The following is a 10,596-nucleotide window of genomic DNA, read 5'->3' as shown; positions in this document are numbered from 1 at the left end:
CTCCCTGTCATACACCCTCCTATATCATACACCCTGTCATGCTCTCTTTCATACTCCCTGTCATACTCCCTCCCCTATCATATTCCCTGTCATGCTCCCTATCATACTCCCTGTCATGCTCCCTATCATGCTTCCTGTTATGCTCCCTATCATACTCCCTATGATACTCCCTGTCATACTCTCTGTCATACTCCCTCCCCTATCATACTCCCTGTCATACTCCCTCCCCTATCATACTCCCTCCCCTATCATACTCCCTGCCATACTCCCTGTCATGTTCCCTCCCCTATCATACTCCCTATCATACTCCCTCCCCTATCATACTCCATTCATACTCCCTGTCACACTCCCTCTTCTATCATACTCCCTGTCATGTTCCCTCCCCTATCATACTCCCTGTCATGTTCCCTCCCCTATCATACTCCCTATCATGTTCCCTCCCCTATCATACTCCCTGTCATACTCCCTCCCCTATCATACTCCATGTCATACTCCCTCCCCAATCATACTCCCTGTCATACTCCCTCCCCTATCATACTCCCTGTCATGTTCCCTCCCCTATCATACTCCCTATCATGTTCCCTCCCCTATCATACTCCATGTCATACTCCCTCCCCAATCATACTCCCTGTCATACTCCCTCCCCTATCATACTCCCTGTCATGTTCCCTCCCCTGTCATACTCCCTCCCATATCATACCCCCTGTCATACTCCCTCCCCTATCATACTCCCTCCCCTATCATATTCCCTATCATACTCCCTCCCCTATCATACTCACTGTCATACTCCCTCCCCTATCATACTCCCTCCTCTATCATATTCCCTGTCATGCTCCCTCCCCTATCATACTCCCTGTCATACTCCCTCCCCTATCATACTCCCTGTCATGCTCCCTCCCCTATCATATTCCGTCATACCCCCTATCATGCTCCCTATCATACTCCCTCCCCTATCATACTCCCTATCATACTCCCTCCCCTATCATACTCCCTGTCATACTCCCTCCCCTATCATACTCCCTCCTCTATCATACTCCCTGTCATACTCCCTCCCCTATCATACCCCCTGTTATACTCCCTCCCCTATCATATTCCCTGTCATACCCCCTATCATGCTCCCTATCATACTCCCTCCCCTATCATACTCCCTCCCCTATCATACCCCCTATCATACTCCCTCCCCTATCATACTCCCTGTCATACTCCCTCCCCTATCATACTCCCTGTCATACTCCCTCCCCTATCATATTCCCTGTCATACTCCCTCCCCTATCATACTCCCTGTCATACTCCCTCCCCTATCATACTCCCTGTCATGCTCCCTCCCCTATCATACTCCCTCCCCTATCATACTCCCTGTCATACTCCTTCCCCTATCATACTCCCTCCCCTGTCATACTCCCTGTCATACTCCCTCCCCTATCATACTCCCTGTCATGTTCCCTCCCCTATCATACTCCCCGTCATACTCCCTCCCCTATCATACTCCCTGTCATACTCCCTCCCCTATCATACTCCCTGTCATACTCCCTCCCCTATCACACTCCCTGTCATGTTCCCTCCCCTATCATACTCCCTGTCATACTCCCTCCCCTATCATACTCCCTCCCCTATCATACTCCCTGCCATGCTCCCTGTTATAATCCCTCCCCTATCATACTCCCTGTCATACTCCCTCCCCTATCATACTCCCTATCATACTCCCTGTCATACTCCCTCCCCTATCATACTCCCTGTCATGCTCCCTATCATACTCCCTGTCATGCTCCCTATCATACTCCCTGTCATACTCCCTCCCCTATCATACTCCCTGTCATACTCCCTCCCCTATCATACTCCCCGTCATACTCCCTCCCCTATCATACTCCATACATGCCTACCCTCCCGGTTTTCGCGGGAGGCTCCCGATTTTTCGGGTAACCCCCCGCACCCCCGGAAGGGTAGGCATTTCTCCCGCATTCTGCCCACTTCCTAGTGAAGTGGGCAGAATTAGGAGAATACCCGCGGCAATCGCGGGTCTCCGTAAAGGGGGCGGGGCTTAAGCTGTGATTCTGCATGAATCACAGCATTTTGCCCCGCCCCCTATGTAAATTGTGCCCAATCACGGCAATTTTACCACGAGGGGGCGGGGCTTAATGATGCAAATCGTCAAGCCCCGCCCCCGTCGGCCCCCTGCTGCTTCTCTTACCCGGGCTTCTCACGGGAAGAGAATATTAAAGGTAGGCAACCCTGTCATACTCCCTGTCATGCTCCCTTCCCTATCATGCTCCCTGTCATGCTCCCTCCCCTATCATATTCCCTGGCATACTCCCTATCATACTCCCTGTCATGCTCTCTATCATACTCCCTGTCATGCTCTCTATCATACTCCCTGTCATGCTCTCTATCATGCTCCCTGTCATACTCCCTCCCCTATCATACTCCCTGTCATGCTCCCTATCATGCTTCCTGTCATGCTCCCTATCATACTCCCTGTCATACTCTCTGTCATACTCCCTGTCATACTCCCTCCCCTATCATACTCCCTGTCATACTCCCTCCCCTATCATACTCCCCTGTCATTCTCCCGGTCATACTCCTTCCGCTATCATACACTCTGTCATACTCCTGGTCATACTCCCTATCATACTCCCTGTCATGCTCCCTATCATGCTCCCTATCATACTCCCTATGATACTCCCTATCATACTCCCTGTCATACTCCCTATCATACTCCCTGTCATGCTCCCTATAATACTCTCTCCCCTATCATACTCCCTGTCATACTCCCTATCATTCTCCCTGTCATACTCCCTACCCTATCATACTCCCTGTCATACTCCCTCCTCTATCATACACCCTGTCATACTCCCTCCCCTATCATACCCCCTGTCATACTCCCTCCCCTATCATACTCCCTGTCATGCTCCCTATCATGCTTCCTGTCATGCTCCCTATCATACTCCCTATCATACTCCCTATCATACTCTCTGTCATACTCCCTCCCCTATCATAATCCCTGTCATACTCCCTCCCCTATCATACTCCCTGTCATGTTCCCTCCCCTGTCATACTCCCTGTCATATTCCCTCCCCTATCATACTCCCTGTCATACTCCCTCCCCTATCATACTCCCTGTCATACTCCCTCCCCTATCATACTCCTTATCATACTCCCTGTCATACTCCCTCCCCTATCATACTCCCTGTCATACTCCCTCCCCTGTCATACTCCCTGTCATGTTCCCTCCCCTGTCATACTCCCTCCCCTCTCATACTCCCTATCATACTCCCTGTCATGTTCCCTCCCCTATCATACTCCCTGTCATACTCCCTCCCCTATCATACTCCATTCATACTCCCTGTCACACTCCCTATCATACTCCATTCATACTCCCCTAGTGCCTAACCCTAACCTCCTCCCCTAGTGCCTAACCTCCCCCCCAGTGCCTATCCCTAACCTCCTCCCCTAGTGCCTAACCCTAACCTCACCCCCTAGTGCCTAACCCTATCCTCCTCCCCTAGTGCCTAACCCTAACCTCCCCCTCTAGTGCCTAACCCTAACCTCCTCCCCTAGTGCCTAACCCTAACCTCCTCCCCTAGTGCCTAACCCTAACCTCCCCCCTAGTGCCTAACCCTAACCTCCCTCCTAGTGCCTAACCCTAACCTCCCCCCCAGTGCCTAACCCTATCCTCCCCCCCTATTGCCTAACCCTAACCTCCCCCCCTAGAGCCTAACCCTAACCTCCCCCCTAGTGCCTAACCCTATCCTCCCCCCCTAGTGCCTAACCCTAACCTCCCCCCCTAGTGCCTAACCCTAACCTCCCCCCTAGTGCCTAACCCTAACCTCCCCACCTAGTGCCTAAACCTAGCCTCACCCCCTAGTGCCTAACACTAACCTCCCCCTAGTGCCTAACCCTAACCTCCCCCCCTAGTGCCTAACCTCCCCCCGTAGTGCCTAACCCTAACCTCCTCCCCTAGTGCCTAACCTCCCCCCCAGTGCCTATCCCTAACCTCCTCCCCTAGTGCCTAACCCTAACCTCACCCCCTAGTGCCTAACCCTAACCTCCTCCCCTAGTGCCTAACCCTAACCTCCCCCTCTAGTGCCTAACCCTAACCTCCTCCCCTAGTGCCTAACCCTAACCTCCCCCCTAGTGCCTAACCCTAACCTCCCTCCTAGTGCCTAACCCTAACCTCCCCCCTAGTGCCTAACCCTAACCTCCCCCCCAGTGCCTAACCCTATCCTCCCCCCCTAGTGCCTAACCCTAACCTCCCCCCCTAGAGCCTAACCCTAACCTCCCCCTTAGTGCCTAACCCTATCCTCCCCCCCTAGTGCCTAACCCTAACCTCCCCCCCTAGTGCCTAACCCTAACCTCCCCCCTAGTGCCTAACCCTAACCTCCCCACCTAGTGCCTAAACCTAGCCTCACCCCCTAGTGCCTAACACTAACCTCCCCCTAGTGCCTAACCCTAACCTCCCCCCCTAGTGCCTAACCTCCCCCCGTAGTGCCTAACCCTAACCTCCCCCCTAGTGCCTAACCCTAACTTCCCCCGCCCAGTGCCTAAACCTAACCTCCCCCTAGTGCCTAACCTCCCCCCCTAGTGCCTAACCCTAACCTCCCCCGCCCAGTGCCTAAACCTAACCTCCCCCCCTAGTGCCTAACCTCCCCCCCTAGTGCCTAACCTCCCCCCTAGTCATACTTGCCGACAATCAGCTCCAGCCTTCCGGGAGGGAGCTGATTGTCGCCTAACAGCAGGGGGGGCGGGGGCGGTCATTGGGGCGGAGACGGGGGCGGGCCAGCCAGTAGGTGGTACATTGGTGGGTGGAGCCGGGGGCGGATCCGCACTATTGCGTCATTGTGGCTCCGCCCCTCTTCACAATGCCGTTATTTTCGGCAGTGTGAAGCAGGGGGCGGGGCCGCGATGACACGATTCAGCGCAAATCGCATCACCGGCTCCCCCGCTGCGGGGGTTTCTAATCTTTTCAGGGGGGAGGATGGGAGAGTCGGAGGCTTCCGGGAGGCTTGCCTGCCTTTCCGGGGGGCCGGGAGCGGCACCCGAAAATCGGGAGGCTCCCGGCCAAATCGGGAGGGTAGGCAAGCCTGCCGCTAGTGCCTAACCCTGGGAGGGATGCGATTGGATCCCTCTCCCATCACTCTCCGAATAGAAGCCCATAGGTTTCTATAGGATAACACTATCTGTAGATGGCGTTACCCACCGCATCCGGCTTGGTGCATATGAGAGGTGCAGTTTGAATGCATCTCGCCCTTATCTTCGTATCCATCTCGCAAAAAATGTGGTAATTTGGCCTATAGGCTACAATGCCGCTGGCTATTAAGGCGAGGGTCCGGAGTACTGAACTCAGTGATTGCTTCAGAGCGCAGTCCCCCATTGCAAGGACAGAAGCAAATCACAAAGACGGTTAGTAAATAAAATAACATGAATCAACAAATGAATAATATCCGGCCTGGCTATTGTATAATCTTTCTATTTTCACCTGTTACACGTCAGTAGCGCTGACCACGGTATTACACTGCGGCCACGCCGGCAGGATCAGCTCGCTGACATGAGAGAAAACGGTGTCACACATAATAATCCAAACTCCTCTTTTCTTTTTCTCCCAAACAGAATGAATTTAATGACGCCACAATGTCAGGAAACTTTCTATATTTAACAGCTGTGTTCCGTTTCTACGGTAACTAAACTTTCTTGAAAATGATGTCAAGTATTGAACTTTATAAAGTTGCCATAGAAACTGTCGGGAAAGAAAAAGAAATAATATATATATAAATAAATATTCTTGATTCTTTCGTCTATCTTCACTTCAGAAATGTGGGTTTACCCTTTAGTTCAGATACCCAGGGACACAGCACATTATTATATATAGGATAATGTAACCCCCGGCACCACCACGGCACATTATAATGATATCAGATGTCACCGAGGACATCTGTGGTGAGATGAGGGCACATATGTGGGTCACGGATGCCTGGGCTGTCTTCTAATATCAGAATGATGTACAAATAGGGTGTTTATTTATTCTTGTAATTAAGGCCTCAAATAAGGATGTGCGGCTAGTGCCTCAGCTCCAGGGCGCAATGCCAAGGAGGAGGTACCGCTGCTGCCCCAATGGCTTCTGGGCCTGATTCAGACCCGGTCGCAAGCGCTGAGCGCTCGCAACCGGGTCGATGGTGGCCTAGTGCGCATGCGCACAACGGAGCCAGCTCCGTCTTGCGCATGCACGAGACTCGCATAGCGACGGGCAATCTGGCGCTCCGGGTCTCATACCAAAGGGGGCATGCTGTAGATGTTGAGTGACAGCTAGCCCCCTTTGGTGGGCGGGGCGGGGGAGTGGCTGCCCAAACGGAGGCGTTCCCACGTGAACGCCTCCGTTTGGGGGCGGCCCCACTGACATTACGAGTGATGTCAGTGGGAGAGATTTCGGCTCTGTTAGAGCCGAAATCTCTCTGGGGCTTGCGGCAACGAGACCCTACCGCAAGCCCTGACCATCGCGACCATCTTCCTGGCCGCTTGCTATAGCTGTGGGTGGTCACCCACAGCTATGCGAGCGGCCAGGAGGCCATTCTAAAAAAAAAAAAAGACCGGCCCTGATTCAGAGCGAGCGTTCTGTCAGAGCGTCCGGCTCTGAATCAGGGCCTCTGTCTCAGCCTTCTGGGGTGCCTGGAAAGTCCCCCCTTTTGGCTGAAGAGGTTCTCAGCGTGTCTTTAGGATGCACCAATGTAAAGCTCTGTGCACCCAGCTACTCACTTCTGTGCACCCGGTCGGCCCAGCCTCTCACTTCCGTGACATCATGACGTCACATGGAGGGGGGCTGGGGGCATTGTCGGCAAGACAGTGCGTGGCAGTGCACGGTATGCAGTCATTATGTCGCCATTGTGAATGTTGTTATTTGACACGCTGACCTTTTGTCCATGTCGATATTCCGTATGTCAGCATTTTGTACCATACCCATAATGCACTGCTTCCACTGTGCTTATAATACACACATTTTCCTAATAAACACTGGAATGATGACATGGCAGCTTACTGATTATAAGTGATGACATCAGAATTCACAAAGTAGTGGTGACATCAGAGCTGACCTGTTTTACACATATTATTTACTGGAGTTTATATAATACTATAATGATTATGAGATAATCCACACGTGTGACTCCTGTGCGCACGCCCCTTCATGACACACTGACCTGCATTGTGTCCCTGCTCTATACATTCAGCTGCACAGATGGGGATGTATGACGCACAGTAACACAGATTCCTCGCTCCGCTTCCCTTACAGTTCAGTCAAAGGATTTACAACTTCCAAGGTTCTAATCTAAAGCAAATAGATAACGCGGCTGGCGCAGCTGGCGCTGTGTTAGATGTACAACAGGTGTGGCTTATGAAATGAAGAAAAAATAAATAAATTAATGTGATTTAGCCCCTAAGGTGCATACACACGTAACGATTTTTTGAGCGATTTGTCGATAACGACGTCATTACCGTTAAATCGTTCAAAAACAATCGTTCAGTTTATGAGTTATAACGATGAACGATAATCACAAATGCACACTCCCATTTGTAGTTATCGTTTATCGTCCATTTCAGACTGTCCAACATGACGATTTTCATTAAGGGAAGGAACATTGGCCCTGATTCAGAGGCGCTCGCTATTTGCGAGCGCTCGCTCTGAATCAGGGCTGGCCGGGTTTTTTTCTCACTGGCCTCCAGGCCGCTCGCTAAGCTGTGGGTGACCACCCACAGCTTTAGCGGGCGGCCTGGCGATGGTCGCGATTATCGTAACCATCGGGCTTGCGACGAGACCCTTGTGGTAGGGTCTCGTCCACCGCAAGCCCCAGTGAACTTCGTGCTCTAATTGAGCAGGAAGTTCACTACTGACATCACTGGTGATGTCAGTAGGGCCCCCCACAAACGGCAGGCGTTCCTTCAGGAACGCCTCCGCTTGTCCAGCCACCCCCCCTGCACGCCTACAAAACGGGGCGAGCTGTCAATCACAATCAACAGCCGCCCCGTCTTGTAGTGAGTCCCGCAGCGAGTGAAAATTCACTCACTACGGGGTGAGCGCACGCTGCGCATGCGCACTGCCTGGCCATCGACCCGCTTGCGAGTGCTATGCGCTCGCGTGCGGGTTTAAATCAGGCACAGTATTCGTTCATCGTTCAAAAAATCGTTCAATACACTTCAAAAAATCGTTCGCTTTTTCAAGGGAAAATCGGACAGAAAATCTGACAGAAAATCGTTGGTGACAAAATCGTTACGTGTGTATGCACCATAAGTCTGACCTTATTCATGAGAGTGAGGTGATATTGGGACGGTTTATATTACATGTCCCTTTTGTGCGTCTGGAGGGTTTTATTACAAGACTCTGGGAATGATTTACACGAGTGGTAATGCAATCACAGCTGCATTCTCTCATGGATCGCAGTCGCTAAAGTATGCTAATGGCTTCCAAAGCTTAGCCGCGCATAGAGACCCACTGCTGCCTTCTCATATCCATCCGACGACGTGCAACAGAGTGACCATCTGTAACATTTACGTACATCGAGCAACCATGCAGCAAGCCTGACCAGCCGCAAACACTGCGCCTCTCCTGACACGCAGGGGGCTCTCATGTCGTGAAGGATACCGCAATGACTATTTCATGAACGCCCATGAAACGCCGTGTAAACAGTCAGATACACCTGCGTTTGCCTAGACAACCCCTCCCCCCCCCCTCCTGTTACCTCCCCCAAACAGTTGACTTCCTGTAACTTACTTTGCAAATGGATCCTCTATGTGGGCAGAACTGCGAGACAATGGCAAACAATTGCGCGACCGACGTAAATACCACCATTGCGTCCATCTCTGAATCAGGCCCTGTGCCTGCAATTGCGCTTTGTCTGAAAAGTACAGAGACATGTCTCTGAGCAGCCAAAGAATTCACGCAGAAAGCTGCGTGCTTAGCCGGGATATAGCGCCCTAAATGCGTCCCTGTCAGACCATATAAAGAGAATGACGTACTGCCCAATAAAATCATATTTCTCCACGTAAGTATAAAAGTAGCCATGCTGGTGTAACGGCGGTGGTGTAATTACCGGAGGAGGCGTCCTATTGGGACGACACAGGTAAGAAGCCCAGATGACAAAGAGACGCTTGCGGTGGCGCCGATGATCACTGCCGCAAACTGCTTCTGATTGGAATCTTATCTTTGCCTGTGGCGCAGTATCTGGTGTATTATTATTCCGGACATTTCCCAGCATACTGTTCCCCTGATGATATTCAATCCGCAATTACACTTATTAGTAACTTCTCTGTGGTGTTGCGCTCTGGAGAGTGGACGTTCCGGATATTACCGCTGAGGGAAAAGACCTTCCTCACCCTCGCAGTACAGTACACCTGCATCTCCTCTCCGGGACAGGGCCGTAACTAGGAGTATGCAAGCTGGGCAGAGGGGACGACACTGTCACCTGTATTAGGCTTGCAGGGTTTCTAAGTGGCACGCTGCAGCCTAGGGAGCCACCTGGGAGCTGTAGGACACTCAGGGCCTGATTCAGAGCCGCTCGTAAGCGGCTGCTCGTTCGCTCCGAGCGATGTTCACACAACTGCGCATGCGTACGGGTTTTAGTGCGCATGCGCGAACCAGTCAGTGCGGTCGAAAATCGTGTGCTCGCAAAATAGTGAATGCCTGCTAATATGAGTGACAGGAGGAGGCGTATGTGGGTGGTAACAGGGGAAGGTGCTTGAAAACGGGGAGTGGAAATCAGAACGCAGGCGTGCCTAAAGGTCAAAACGGGCGTTTTAGGGGTGTGCATAATTAATACAGCAGCGTTATTGACCACGTCACTGGGTTATTTTATAGCCAGAACTGCTCGCAAAATTGTGGTAGCAAAAACCGACCACAAGAATAGCGAGCAGTTCATACGCCGTTCGATGTACTCGATTAATCTAATAAATAGCGGAGATGACGTAGGATGCGAGCGGCCAGGGGGCATTTTTTCAAAATAACGACCGCATGTTTTGTTCGCTCGTTCAGACATAGAGGCGTCAACAGACCGCTAAGAGCGAATGGTCAATTTAAATAGCCAGCCCCTTTTTCTGAACGAGCGAGCGCAAATAGCGTCCGGCTCTGAATCAGGCCCTCAGTTTCCAAGTCCTGGCTCCCTCCTCATATCATCATGGCATTACATATGTAGGGGAGAGAGGAGGAAGCGGGGGTGTAGTAGGTAGTAGGCACGGCTGGCGGTTCAAATCCTGACAGCGGCAGAACGGCAAAGGTGAAGATCCAGATTGTTCCTAAGGTAAGCATAGCTAACCTAATTCTACCCCCTAACCCTCCCTTAGGGGTGCCTAACCTCCCCCCCAGTGCCTAACCCTAGTCCCCCCTCTAAGTGCCTAAACCTACCCCCCCTTCCCTGTTGCCTAAACCTAACCCTCCCGGGAGGTGCCTAACCCTAAGTCCCACCGGGAGCCCTAAATCTAACCCTCCCCCCCAGCGGCTATCCGCGCCCGGCTTACCTTTGTTCGGTATGCCGGGCATCTGTCTTCCGGCGTATGGTTAATGACAGGTGTCGAGATTTCGACGCCTGTCATTAGTACCGCGCCGGAATTAGAGAGTCTGGA

Source organism: Taudactylus pleione, unplaced genomic scaffold (genome assembly GCF_031769625.1).
Source record: "Taudactylus pleione unplaced genomic scaffold, aTauple2 ptg002751l, whole genome shotgun sequence".
NCBI classification, from domain to species: domain Eukaryota; kingdom Metazoa; phylum Chordata; class Amphibia; order Anura; family Myobatrachidae; genus Taudactylus; species Taudactylus pleione.
The sequence above is the reverse complement of the archived record's forward strand: the minus strand, read 5'-3'. Positions refer to the sequence as shown.